Here is a 15107-nt window from a genome sequence, read left to right as displayed (position 1 = left end):
GTCCCGAGAGCAGAGGCGTGGCTTTCACGCTGGGCTTTTAGTCGCCGTGGCCAGACATCAGGGAGCTGGTTCGCCGGAGACCTTTTTCTTCCTGTTACTCACATCTGCTCACGTCTATGCGCCGGTCCAGTTCCCTGACCCATGTCGCTGCCCAGAGGCCCACGGAGAGGACATTGGTTTTGCCCACAGTTTATTCAATGGGAAAGGCGCTGGCACTGTGCGTGGGAGAGAGACGGGTGCATTGCTGCGCCTTGGTTGTATCCCGCAAGTACAGAGAACCAACACGAGGCAGAACTGTGCTGGGGGCTGGCATACATCCATGTGTGAACACACGTGGTCCCTGTGGCCCGGGGAACTTGGCGTCCGTCAGGAGGAGAGTGGAGTCAAAGAACCCACAAAGACGTAATTAAATCTAGAAGGCCTGATGAAATTTAGCCTGAGTCCACAGTGAAACCAGGCTGAGAGCACTCAGAAGGTGGAACTGCACATGCCAAGGTCCTGTGGCAGGAAAGGATGCTCGTGTTGAGTGTGGCTGGAGACGGAGGCAGGGAGTGTGGCTCCGAGTCCATGGGAAGGGCTGGGGTCGGGTTTTGTGAGTTTCTGTGTCATAGGAGAGGCTTTAGCAAGGGGCTGACATCATTTCTTTTATATTTGTGTTTTCCCGGATGTAACAAATGCACATGATTAAGGAGGGTCAAATAATCCCAAGAACTTATTGATGGAAAACCCTGGCATCCTGCTTTCCTTGAACTCATCCCCAGTTCCCTTCCCCAGAATAAGCATTTTGGGTGTTTTGGGTTTTGTTTGTCATAAGCTCGATGTTTCTCTCCTGCTCAACACAGTAGGGAACATCAGCCGTCACTGAACAAATGAGCGAGGGAATGAATTCCCACCCCACACGCACCAGGCCAGGCTCGGGAATGACGTCTGAAGGTGTGAGTCTTCGAGCAGCCGGCAGCCTCTGTCCCGAGCGGATCCAAGCCCTGCCTGTGGGCCTCTTAGAAAGGGTTCATGCTGCCTTTCCCATGTGCCAAGAGGGCCGGAGCCACTGGACTGGTGGGGACGGTGCAGCCTGGAGGACATGCTTAGCCAGGTGGCCCCTGCCGGGTGACAGGCACGCCATCAGCGGGGAGGCAGGCTGTGTGCGTGGCAAAGGGTGCAGGAGGACATGACCCCGCAGGCCTGGCTGTCAGGGAGGCTCCGGAGGGGGGAGGGGGATGGGAGAGCAAAGACCAGAGCGTCCTTTTCCAGGACAACCGTCTGCAGCCACGCGCCAGGACGTGGTTAGTGTCTCGGTGCCGCACGGAGCCAGGCGAGTGGCATCTTGGCACGCACAGCAGCCCGCTCCCCGAGCTGAGCCGGTGCCACACGGAGAGCCCGACGCCACTGCACTGGCTTCATCTAAGTGGAGAGAGCTGGTCCCAGCCTCACAGCCACACAGGCTCCAGGCCCAGCCTGCCAATCGCTGGGGATGATGGACCCTCGTCAGTGAGCAAGGGGACCCCCAAGGGAACAAGGCTGGGGGTGGGGGCTCCATCCCTGCTGTGACAGACAGACAGGGGGTCGGGGGTGCTCCTGTGAACTTAGCACGTCAACCTGAGGGTGTGTGTGGCGGGGTGCGGGGGAGTGTTTGGTGTTTACCATTTCTTCCGAACCTCTCTTCCCACGGGCTCTGTCCCCCACAATGTCAGAATGCTTTCAGAATTCCTAAAAATTTGCAGAATTAGTGCAGGGCACTGAAGAAGAAGGGCTTCTTCAGACTGTCAAGAAAAGAGATTCCACACTGTGGCCACTTGGAACCCTCCAGCACGGCGGAAGTGGGCACTGGCAGAGCCTGGAGGGCCGGCAGGAGGAGCAAAGAGCAAGACTTTTCTCTGGGAGGAGGCTCAGCCCGGGGGCCAGGTGCTGATCAGCTGGCCGGCACGCCCCTTGTCCTCGGCCTGTGTGACCCCTAGCACTCTGAGCCTGCTGGGCCTGCGTGGCACCTGCTCTGAGGTCTGCTTTGGTCCCATTTCCCACACTGGGACTTCTTGGAAGGTATAGAGGATTTGCGTGTAGGGATCCCCAGACCACGGTTGGCCCATCGGGCCAGGCGTGTCCCCGAGACATGGAGAGACACTGGAGGGATGCAGAGGAGTGAGGAGACACCGAGGGAGGTGCACGGCTTGGCTTCTGGATCCTTCTCTAGTGAATGCTTCAGAGAGCTTCCTGCGGTCCATCCTTCCTGAAAAAGACTTCTCAAACATCCGGCGTGTGGCTTGTTTCAGGTCAGGTGTGGGTGCAGAAACCGAGACAAAGTTGTAAAGAATCCTGGGGTGCTGGGTGGCGTTTGCTGTTCTCCCGTCCTGTGCATGAGGCCGTGTGCTGCAAGGGCCAGCCAGTGTGTGCTGGGGACCTTTTGTCTCAGTGACATTAGCAGTGGGAAACCTGACAGGAAAACACATTTCCCAGGAGAATGCCTGTTTGTGGTTGTCGGAAAGGGCAGGGACTGGCCCAGAGTGTGAGCTGAGAGCAGAGTGGAGGGAGGAAGAGTCAGGAAGATCTATCCAGGCGTCCGTCCGCACCCCTCCGTCCCTCCGTCCATGCGTCCGTCCGTCCATGCGTCCGTCCCTCCATCCATGCATTCATTCAACAAGTATCTGCGGGTACCTACAGTGTCCCGGGCCCTGCTGTATGCGCTGGAGATACCACCAAGGACCCTGTCTCCCTAGGAGCCTTATGTTCCAGTGTGGTAAGACAAACGGTAAATGAATATGGAGAAAAGGTGCAGCACACACAGACCTTGGGTTCTAGGAATTAAAATCAAGCAGCGTGAACAGGGTAGGGAGGGTGCATGGTGCTGTTTAAGTAGGAATGTCCTGTGGGCTCTGATCAGGTGTCATTTAATTGGGAAGAGAGGGTCTCTGATGCCCATGGCTCTACACTCCTTGTGGAGAGTGGGTGCAGAGACGGCTCTATGGCTGGGGACAGTGAGGAGGCCCGGGTGTAGGGAGAAAGTGCGTGTGTGGGGAGCACAGAGGGGGCCAGCTCATGGGGCCAGACCATTTTAAGGAGCTTGGATTGTATTGTGCCAAATGGGGTTGAAGAATCCGGTTGTCTCTTGTGTGAGAATTCACCGGCAGTGGGCAGGGTGCAGGCAGTTGAGGGCTGTTGTGATAATCTGGTGGGGGATGGCAGGGTCTGGGGCTCTGCCCGAGGGAAGCAGGGGAGGATGTGGAGGGGGGAGGGAGACAGAGGGAGCCTGAGCGCGGGGAGAAACGAGGAGGGAAGAGAGAAGAATGACCCAGATGTTTTTGACCAGAGCCTGGAAGAAGATGTTATCCATCAGCCACAATGGGGAAGACTTAGGAAGAAACAAGTTTAGGGGACTTGGGGGGACGTAAGGGCGGTCATAGCCTCGGGCTCTCAGGGGACAACTTTCAACCATGGGATCATGCGGAAAGTCTGGAAACAGAGCCAGACCTGGGCAGCAGGATTCCTTAGCGCTGTCCCCACAGGTTCCCAACTAGATGTGCCAATTCCATGTCCCTGCCTGGCCTCCTGCCAGGGATGGGGCACCGTGCCCGAGCTACGTGCCTCCCAGGGCTCTACCTAACCCCTGCGGCTGCAGCCGTGAGCTACGGCTGGAGCTCCAGGCCTGAGCCTCTCAGGCTGCCGCACCCTGGTCCCTGCCGCCTGGGCCACCCACTCCTGACCGCCAGCGTGCTGGCCGAAAGAATTCGCATGTCTTCCTGTAGCATCACATGAGCATACGGAGCCCCCAAACTGTGGGTCCTTTGGCCTCAACCAGGTAATATTTGCATTTGTGAAAGGACAGGGAGTGGAGAGCCAAATTAAAATGTTTAAAATATATATATAATATAATATATATTATATTATGCTTAAATGTATTTTACATGAATAAACACATTTCTAAATTTTACATAAATAATTAAGTAGGTGTTATGTTATATACAGTATATAAATTAGATATATAAATTATATCATTATTAATTATATCAACGTTTATGTTATATATCCATATTTTCATAGGTACAAATATAATTTTATATAAAGTTATGTATTTATTACATTTATAAGTTATAATTCTAATATAAACATATTTTATAAATATATAAATATACTTATATATAATAAACTATGTATTACATAAATTAAAAATAACATTTTGTAGAATACAATTACTTGTTATAATGCAATTAATTCATAACAAGAATATATAAAATATACAAATAAAGATTATACCACTCAAAGGAGCCCGCTTGCTCCCTCCCTAGAGAAGAGGCTGCGGGAGAGCAGATCTGCGTCTGTCTTACTTTGCCAACACTTGACCCCCAGCAAGCCTCTTTTAGTAACTGTGGAACCGATAACAGCCGGCGACTTCTTAGCAAAGGGCTGAGACCTCCGAGGCCGAATGAAGTCTGAGCCCAGGCCTGCTCCTGGCCCCGGGAGGAGCCCGTCTCACTCAGTCACAATGCACGGTCTTTCCTAGAGTCCGCTCTGAGCCGGTGGGAAAGCACATAAAACCTCCCTCCGGAGGTTTATGAGGTCTCTTAGATTCTGCGGCAAAGCCCCCAAGATAAGAGACTGTTAACATGCAAAGGACTCACTCAGGGCGCCGCTCTCCCTGCAAAACGCCGCTCCAGGGAAGAAGGGAGCCTCGTCCCCTCTCTCCGCCCAGCCCCTCCCAGGTCCTGGTTCCCAGGGGCTCTGTGCCCGCTACTGGCAGAGTAGACCTTTGCTGACCCCCGCCCTGCGCTGGGAGCCGGCCAGGGCCTGGGAATGCACACAAGAAGATAAGGCACTCCCTGTCCCTTTTTCTGGAGCCGGCCCCGCCAAGTGACACCGTGTGCCTTTTGCATCTGCTTTGGGAACTTGGAGCGAGACAAAAAACAACCATGGCAGGAAAACTTTAAAACACCCATGAGAAAATTACATGTCCAGAAGTCCAGAAAAGTGCACAGTTCACCGGTAGGCAGCTTGATGGATTCCCCCCAAACCAACAAAGCCCCGGGACCATCCCCTGCTGCCCCCAGAGCCCCCGAGCGCCCCTTCCAGCTGTGCCTCCACTCCCTCGCCTCCTGATAAGGCTTATCAGTCCTGATGCAGTTGGGGAGGTAGACGTACCATGAGTGATGTGGCAAACAGATTTATTACAGGGATTAGAGCGTATGTGACTATCGGAGGGGCTGGGGAGGGGTAGAGACAAGCCCTGCTCCGCCTTCCAGAAGTCTCGGGGCAGTGGACCAGCGTGGCTTGCGGAGAAAGCAGGAAAGCGGGCTTGGCCCTTGGGGCGTGGGATGGGAACCCAGAGTGGGTGGAAGAGCCTACGGGAGCAGAGTTATTTCTGTGACCGGTGGTCCGCGGGTCATGGGAGGTTGGCGGAGTTGGCAGGTGGGGAGGACAGGGAGGGAGAAGAACCGGCTGTGACCGGCCAGGGGCTCTGTGCCGGCTGCCGCAGTCCTTCGGGCTAGAGTGCGCGCCCCTCTTCCGTCTCAGCACCGTGCAGGGCAAAGTGGCCGCAGCTCAGCCGCGTGGACGCAGCCTGACGCCCACGCGGCAGGAGCGCAGATCCGTGGAGTCCGCTGGATTAGGCATCAGTGCCCACTTCTTTGGCTCTGCATGATGTTGGCGTGAGGTTTCTCCTCTGTGTTGCGTGTGCAACGTGTGTTCATTCTCGTGTTTGCCCAATATTGCACCACAAGCCGTAATTATTCACTCATTCAGCTGTTGAAAGCCTTTCAGGCAGCTCCTAGTCATTGGCTGTTACCAGCAGTGGCCCGACTATTCCGGCGCGGCTCTCGTGGGGGGCGCGCACACACGTTTCTCCCGGGTTCGCCCGGAGGTGGGCTTCCTGGCGAGGCTCGCATCAGTGTTGCGTGACTCTGTCGTCTTCAGACTTGCGTGTCGCCGTTCAGTCTGCGTCTTGAGTTCGGGTGTCGACTCGGTTACTCACAAGTCCCGCTCGTGCCGGATGCCCCTGGGCACGCACAGGACGGGGAGTGAGTGACCCTGCATTGTGCGCGAACACCTACGTTTGTTGTGGACTTATTTATGGCCCGCCCCTCCCCCACCCTACCCTCCCACCCCAGATGTGAGCTCCGCAAGACCAGAGACTGTTAGCAGGACAAGGACCCCTCAGAGCTGTCCACGCGCTTGTCCCCGGAGCCTGTGCAGGGGCTGCCCTCCAGGCAGCTGGGCTGCTAGGTTGCCAATTGGCTGACTTTAAAACTGGGAGACTATGCAGGATTCTGTGATGTGCCCGAGGTACCACAGGGTCCTTGAAAGTGGCAGGAGAAGACAGAGAGCGTCATGGCAGGGTGAGAGGCCTGGACCGGTTCTTGCTGGCCATGGAGGCGTGGACAGGCCATGAGCCAGAATGCTCTAGGAGCTGGCGAGGGCCAGAAAACGGGCTCTGTCCTGGTCCCTCCAGAAGGAACCAGCCCTGGAAACACCTTGCTAAATTAGCCTGGCAAGACCCAGGCCCGATTTCATCTCCAGACTGTAAGAGAATATGTGTGTGATTTAAATCACTCAGGCTGTGGTGTTTGTTTCAGCGGCCACAGGAAATGGGGTCCTATCTTGTTCCGCGCTATGCCCCCAGAACCTGGCCCACGGTAGACCCGTGATGAGTGTTGGACGAATGGATGGGCGTAGGGAAGGGGACTCTGGCTGCACCTGCACTGTGCCGGCCGCTCAGGGTTCCAGGTACAGCAAAAGTGCAGGAGGCCCAGGGAAATTCGAATGGCAGATAAACAACAAACCAGGTTTTTTAATAAAGATTTTTTCATTTTTTATTTATAGGGGGAAGGGCAGAGGAAGAGGGAGAATATTAAGAAGGCTTCACGCCCAGCATGAAGTCCTGGGCAGGGCTCGATCTCACAACCCTGAGATCATGACCTGATACTTAACTGACTGAGTCATCCAGGCACCCCAGCAAACCGTTCTTATGAAAGTGTGTCCCGTGCTATACCAAAAAAGTCATCCACTCTTGGTCGCCCTTCAGATATACCGGGGTGCCTCGCCTGTAATCAGGAAGCCGCACGTGCAGACCCCTTCCAGATCGCGAAGTGTGCCCCCGACTCACAGCTAGTTAGGGCAGACACCTTCCACCCTGCCCTTCATGGAGTGACAGACGTGAGCGGGTCGCGTGATCTCGGGGCCCCTGCGCACCAGGGGCAGGACGCGCCCTCTCCCAGCCGGTCCCCGTGCGCTCTAAGGAAGCAGGTCTCAGAATGACTCCCTGAGCAAAAGCAGACACTGTGCAGCCTCCGTGAGTCTGTGAGGCCGGGTTCCCTCTGCTCAGTGAGGAGGAGGGACACGGGGCCCATGGCCAGACAGCAGAGGCTCTGAAGACCTTGGCCCTGTGTGTCTTCCTGCCAACTCGGCATTCCCCGAGCGGGGTCTGAGGAAACCGGCTAAGGAAGCCAGGGGCAAGGGAAATCCTTCCTTCACGGCCAGGCCAGCGCGCTGTGGGAGGTGAAGCCGCCGGGATGCCTGCTGGCCGGGGTCGTGCTGGTCTATTTCAGGGAGAACGGTACAAAAATAGGGTCCATGTGGGATGGCCTGTCCCCCACAGTGCGCTGCCCCTGACACTCGGACACCCCGGCTTGCACAGATGCACAAACACCTCCAGGAAATGCCTGGCCAAACACGTTCACGGACGTACATCGACGCACAAAAATAACTCGGAAGGAGAGCACCCAGAGTGGGGACGGGGCTGCCGGGGCGAGGGGCTCCACATGCGACATTTCTCTTGGTGAGGACCCCAGACCACCTCGGAGTTCTCCAAGGACATTAAAATGCTAGAGACCAAGGGACCTGCCCAAGGTCCTGGAGTACCACAACCGTTCCCTGACCCCCGGCTTCAGGCTGTGCTGGGCCCCACGCTAGCGAACGTTGATGCCCCTGAGCGGGCGCAGCCCTTCCCACCGGCCGCCAGCCTGATAGATTCGGGGTTCGTGAGCTCTGCCGTCAATGCGAGCTTCTCGTACTTGGAGAAGTTAATTTTGAAGCACTCCCCAAATAGCAAAGGGAAGGGCGACCACGGTCAGGCTTCCGGAGGGACCGGGAGGGTGCCCACCGCACTGGGAGACGGGAGGGGGGCTGGAGGGAAGGGTGGCCCTCGCAGCTGGGGCAGGGCATGGGGGCCGTGGGGAGGGGCGCGGGCGGCACCGCCCAGGGCAGGGGAGCGGGCGCCAGGGCCGCAGGAGAGCCGGTGGAGAGGCCGCAAAGCCGACCCCCAGAGACCGACGGGGACTATCCCCCACAGCGGACGCCATCGGAGACCACAGTGCGCCTGTCCCAGCCTTGCTGCCGGGAGCTCAGCAGCTGGGCGCGTCCGGACCCCGGTCCTGCCGCAGGACAGGCCGTCACAGGCTCCCCCGTTCTCCGTGCCTGGCGGCCAGGCTCTCAAACATCATCATTTCATGGGTCCTACGTCCTCTGATGTTCTTTTGTTTCTGATGCAAAGAAATACCTGGTCTCTGTCACCTCATGTTGGTCATCAGGGAAGCTCAGGCACCGCCGTCACTACTGCTCCCTGTGAAGAGCTCCTCTCCGCTCTGCTAACTTCCTTCTTGTGCACAAACCTTGTTCGCTCGTGAGCTCGGCTGCCACGCGTCCCGGCGTGTCCCGTCACCTTCTCCATGCTCATCCTTTGAGGCTGCCTGCCCAGCGCCACCTGATTGCCCCTCTGGGTCTCCCATGTCATGGCCTCCTGAGAGCATCCAGATTCTCGGCCAGTGGCCAACCCGCTGTGCCAGCAGAGCCCACCCACGTGGCCCCCTCCGCCGACCCTGGGAGGCTGCCCGAGTGGGGGGAAGCTTGCGTGGGAAGGGAGAATGAACTGTACGTGAAGTTGTCACTGAGTTAGACTGGACAGAAGTCAACAGTGCTTGGATCCTGCCCTTCCAGATGACCCCCACCCCCTCACCGCCATCTTTGCCTGTCAAGGAGACTCTTTCCAAATACAAGAGCAGGTATGAGTTCGGACCCAACCAGGGTCTGAGCACCACCAACTCGGGTCTCTGGGAAGCCAGCCTTGGGGTTCGCAGCCAGGCCCAAACCCAGGACAGGATCAGATCCCATGCGCAGGTCTGGATGGGGATGGGGGCATGGTGTGCAACCTCCCAACCGAATAAAACAAGAGGAGAGCCTCTTCTTGACCAGTGCTGGTGAGGTTCAACGAGCCACGCATCAGCAGCCCAAGGTGTGCTTCAGGGCTCCGGCTCGGGTGTAGGCAGATCTCTCTCCCCCACCCCAGGCAGCGCTGACGGACACAGGCCTCCCCTCACAGGGGCCTGTCCATGCAACACTTCCAGCATGAAGGGTCAGAGTGGAAGGCTTGCTTCCTGTGCACAGCTTCCTCCCAGGAGAAAGAGGCGGCGGCGGGCAGGGCCTCGGGCTCCCAGCTCCTCGCTCCAGCTTCACCAACCCTGGAAGGAAGGGCGGCTGAGAACGCAGAAAGGCCAAGAGCTTTACAGAAATGGGCTCCTTCCGTGCGGGAGGAAACATCAGGGTGGGGAGGAGTCACTCTCCCTCACAGTAGTAGAGGTCACAATTTAAAGGCTTAAACAAGAAGAGAGATTATCTTAGGCAGCGACTGGTCTCAGGGGCAGGTAATTCTGGCGGAGGTTAATTTGGCCTGTCCACTCTGTCCTTCCTTTCTACCATCTTCAGCCTGTTGGATTTGTCCTCAGGTAGGACCCTCATGGTCACAGAGAGGCTGCAGAAGCTCAGGTAGCACGTCCTCACACAGTATCCAAGAACTGATGGTACCATTTCCCCCTGTGTTTGGGGAGGAGATCCTGTCCCTGTAGGCTCCAGAGGACAGCACACGCCCTCTCCCCTCAAGTGGCCAGAGTTGTGTCTCAGTACCTATGTGGAATGAGCCTGATTGGATTAGACCCGGGCGGGGCGGGGGATGGGGGGAGGCGGGTACTAAGAGGGTCAGGTCCTGAACAAAGTCAGGGATCTGTTATCAAAGCGTATGAGCGAGGAAGGCACTGAGTGTGGTCCTGAGGTAGGGAAGGTAGGGCGGTTGAGCCAAGAGAACGCCCCCCACAGCGACTGACTTACCACCTAATCAGCCTTCAGAGACCGTTGCAAACCCAGTCCTGTCAATCAGATCCTTGTCTGCTGGGGCGAGTTAGGAGAAGACCCTGTGTTACAGTAGAAAACTTGACTATGAGTGGTAGTAACATACAAACATACACTTCACCAGCAAATATCCCGCCTGTAAAACCAGATGCTTGAGCAAACCCGTTCCTGCCTTCCCTCCGTCAGGGACACCTCTCTGCACAGCCGGACTAGCCAAGGGGGCAGGAAACAGTTTCCTGAGGCTTGAAGCTTCCTGAGGGCAGAAGCTGCCCCAGCCGCGCCCACCGCGCCCGCACACGGCAGGTGCCCCAGGAGCGAACACGTACTAGGGAAGGGACGCTGGTGGCACCCCCGATTCCTGACGGAGCTCCCTGCAGCCAGGAAAGCATCCCCCTGGACTTCCAGGGTCTTCTGACTGGGTGTGAAGAGCAGCTCCGTCTGGAAAACTTGGACACTGATTCAGTGTTCACGAAATGCTTGGAACATTAGCTCTGAGGGTGGGTGGGGGGTTCCATGGCGACACAGCTTTCTGTGCCATGGGCCTTGCGCCAGGCTTGACTGAGGTCCTGAAACACAGGTGAGGTGCCGTGGTCCAGCGGGTCGGGCTTCCAGGGGACGGGCGGCCCACCTGGCTCTGGTCCCAATTTCGAAGTTCTCCTTCACGGTTACGATGGCTCTCAAAGCCAGGGTGGGAGTGGGGCAGTTGTGGGCCAACGCTCACTAAGATGGGGTTTCCCCGGAAGAGGGGGCCCTGGGGTTAGATCCTGCCTGTCATGTGCATGGCTGTGGGGCCCCCACGGGGTCAGCGGCTGGCACCTGTAGGGATGGTTGGAGTGTTCCCAGAGATGGCCCTCGTAGGAATGCTGGCACTGAGCAAACGGTGGGCCTGGAGACATCTCTCTCCCAGAGAAGAGACAATTCTTCTCCCAGGCTGGAGCTGTCATGTCCTTTGAAGTTAGCCTCGATCTGTGAAAATCTCCCATCTCTTGGTCTCTGCCACAGGCCGTCCAGCAAGGATGCGTCATGCATTCATTTCCATCTCCCCAACCAGCCAAAGAGAAAACAGATGGTAGGAAGAGAGCCAAAGGCCGTATGATCTGTTCTTTCCCCCAAAACATGACGGCATCTTCTTCGCAGGATGATGGAGGGAGGCGGTCTTGTGCCCTCAACATCCCAGCCGCCGCCGACGCCAGGAATCTGATCAAGGGGAAGCCTCTGGTCCGTTTCCATATGGCTGAGGGGCTCCGCCGGGACTCGGTGCCTTCATGCCAAGGCCAGCCGGTCCTCCAAATCCAAGGACCTGAGGTCATCAGCCGCTTTGGACGTGTCTCCGGGTGACGGTGCAAATAACTTGTTGCTGGAAAGCAGACCCATCAGCGCACGGCGCAGTCGACAGCTCGGGGCCTGTCCTTCCATCCCGACACAGCCTCGCTTTGTCAATGGCTGTCACGAAAAATTCGGTAACGTCACCAACTGCAGTGGCAAGGTGGCCGTGACGCAGACAATTCTCGGGCTCTGACGCGTTCAACCAACTCTGTTGACATCTGCTGTCCGTGGCCCAGGGGTGTTGGGAGAAAGGAATTGGGTTAAACTCCGTGAAGACCGCAGGGCTAAGCCGGGGCAGCCAGGCAAGTGTCCGGGGACTCCAGCTCCCTCCGCCCTCATGCACTCAGGGTTCAAGGGTACCTTTGCTTTGGCGTCACGTGAGTTGTGATCACGGTGACCCCAGGAGCCTAGGTACGTGGTGGGAAGCGTGGGCCTGCGGCTCCATGAGGCATTTCACATGACCCCACGAAGGCCGTGAGAGTGGGGTTGGGCATCCCCACAGACACAGCAGGGAATGGAGGGGAGGCTGTGCGCTCGTGGACTCACCCACACAGAGCCTAGCAGCTCGGACCGGGAGGGAGGCCTCCCGCCGTCTGACCTGACTCCCCACAGTGCCAGTGGCCACCTCACTCCTGCCACAGAGGCACGTTTGTCCAGATCGCCGGCCTGGCCATGCCCATGACCGGAACCTTTTCAAGTCTCTGAATGAGTGTCTGCATACGCCCTGATCCTCCCAAAACGTCTACATTCTGGGTCCCCTGCTCAAGCCATCAGTCTTGCTGAGCAGGGGCTGGGATATGCGGAAGTGGGGAAGGGCACTGGGAGTGCTTGCGGTGGGGGCCAGAGGGCCCGGGGACTAGGAGGGGAGTGCAAGGGGCCTCCCGGGGAGGAGGCTGTGCACACACACACGTGCACAACATGGAAACCACTGATGGATTGGTTGATGGATGGATTTATAAAGCACTTTATTTATTTTTCTTATTTATTTATTTTTTTATTAATTTTTTTATTAACATGTAATGTATTATTAGCCCCAGAGGTTTAGGTCTGTGAATTGTCAGGCTTACAGACTTCATAACACTCACCATATCACATACCTTCCCCAATGTCCATAACTCAATGTCCCTCTTCATACCCCTCCCACTGCCCAGCAACCCTGTTTGTTTTTGTGAGATTAAGAGTCTCTTATGGTTTGTCTCCCTCCTGATCCCACCTTGTTTCATTTTTTCCCCTCCCTACCCCCAATGACCCCCAGGCCTGCCTCTCAAATTCCTCATATCAGGGAGATCATATGATAATTGGCTTTCTCTGATTGACTTACTTCACTCAGCCTAATACCCCCTAGTTCTATCCACGTCATCGCAAATGGCAAGATTTCATTTCTTTTGAAGGCTGCATAGTACTCCATTGTATATATATACTGCATACTCTTTATCCGTTCATCTGTTGATCGACATCTAGGTTCTTTCCATAGTTTGGCTATTGTGGACGTTGCTGCTATAAACATTTGGGTGCACATGCCCCTTCGGATCACTACGTTTGTAGCTTTAGGGTAAATACCCAGTAGTGAGATTGCTGGGTCCTAGGGTAGCTCTACTGTCAGCTTTTTGAGGAACCGCCATGCTGTTTTCCAGAGTGGCTGCACCAGCTTGCATTCCCACCAACAGTGTAGGAGGGTTCCCCTCTCTCCACATCCTCGCCAACATCTGTTGTTTCCTGACTTGTTGATTTTAAGCCATTCTGACTGGTGTGAGGTGGCATCTCATTGCAGTTTTGATTTGTAGTTCCCTGGTGCCCAGTGATGTGGAGCACTTTTTCATGTGTCTGTTGGCCATCTGGATGTCTTCTTTGCAGAAACATCTTTTCATGTCTTCTGCCCATTTCTTGATTGGGTTATTTGTTCTTTGGGTGTTGAGTTTGATAAGTTTTTTGTAGATTTTGGATACTAGCCCTTTATCTGATATGTCATTTGCAAATATCTTCTCCCATTTTGTCAGTTGTCTTTTGGTTTTGTTGACTGTTTCCTTTGCTTTGCAAAAGCTTTTGATCTTGATTAAGTCCCAATAGTTCATTTTTGCCCTTGCTTCCCTGGCCTTTGCAGATGTTTCTAGGAAGAAGTTGCTGCAGCTGAGGTCGAAGAGGTTGCTGCCTGTGTTCTCCTCGAGGATTTTGATGGATTCCTGTCTCATGTTGAGGTCTTTCATCCATTTTGAGTCTATTTTTGTGTGTGGTGTAAGGAAATGGTCCAGTTTCATTTTTCTGCATGTGGCTGTCCAATTTTCCCAACACCATTTGTTGAAGAGACTGTCTTTTTCCCATTGGACATTCTTTCCTGCTTTGTCAACCATAGAGTTGAGGGTCCATTTCTGGGCTCTTTATTCTGTCCCATTGATCTATGTGTCTGTATTTGTGCCAGTACTATACTGTCTTGATGATGACAGCTTTGTAATAGAGCTTGAAGTCTGCAATTGTGATGCCACCAATTTTGGCTTTCTTTTTCAACATTCCTCTGGCTATTCGGGGTCTTTTCTGGTTCCATATAAATTTTAGGATTATTTGTTCCATTTCTTTGAAATAACTTGATGGTATTTTGATAGGGATTGCTTTAAATGTGCAGATTGCTTTAGATAGCATAGACATTTTCACAATATTTGTTCTTCCAATTCACGAGCATGGAACATTTTTCCATTTCTTTGTGTCTTCTTCAATTTCTTTCATGAGTACTTTATAGTTTTCTAGTACAGATTCTTTACCTCTTTGGTTAGGTTTATTCCTAGGTGTCTTACTGTTTTGGGTGCAATTGTAAATGGTATCAACTCCTTAATTTCTCTTTCTTCTGTTTTGTTGTTGGTGTATAGAAATGCAACTGATTTCTGTGCATTGATTTTATATCCTGACACTTTACTGAATTCCTGTATGGCTTCTAGCAGTTCTGGAGTGGAGTCTTTTGGGTTTTCCACATAAGGTATCATATCATCTGCAAAGAGTGAGAGTTTGATGACTTCTTTGCTGATTCAGATACCCTTTATTTCTTTTTGTTGTCTGATTGCCCAGGCTGGGACTTCTAGTACTCTGTTCAATAGCAATGGTGATAGTGGACATCCCTTCTGTGTTCCTGATCTTAGTGGAAAGGCTCTCAGTTTTTCCCCACTGAGAATGATTTTTGCTGTGGGTTTTTCACAGATGGCTTTGATGATATTGAGGAATGTACCCTCTATGTCTACACTTCGAAGAGTTTTGATCAAGAAAGAATGCTGTACTTTGTCAAGTGCTTTTTCAGCATCTATTGAGAGTATCATGTGGATCTTGTTCTTTCTTTTATTAATGTATTGTATCACATTGATTGATTTGCGGATGTTGAACCAACCTTGCAGCCCAGGAATAAATCCCACTTAGTTGTGTGAATAATCCTTTTAATGTACTGTTGGATCCTATCGGCTAGTATTTTGGAGAGAATTTTCGCATCTCTGTTCATTAAGGATATTGGTCTGTAATTCTCTTTTTTGATGGGGACTTTGTCTGGTTTTGGGATCAAGGTGATCCTGGCCTCATAAAATGAGTTTGGCAGTTTTCCTTCCATTTCTGTTTTTTGAAACTGTTTCAGGAGAATAGGTATTAATTCTTCTTTAAATATTTGGTAGAATTTCCCTGGGAAGCTGTCTGGCCCTGGGCTCTTATTT

Source organism: Mustela putorius, unplaced genomic scaffold (genome assembly GCF_011764305.1).
Source record: "Mustela putorius furo isolate JIRA1106 unplaced genomic scaffold, ASM1176430v1.1 tig00000174_pilon_pilon_pilon, whole genome shotgun sequence".
Classification (NCBI taxonomy): Eukaryota; Metazoa; Chordata; class Mammalia; order Carnivora; family Mustelidae; genus Mustela; species Mustela putorius.
This window is presented reverse-complemented; position numbering follows the sequence as displayed.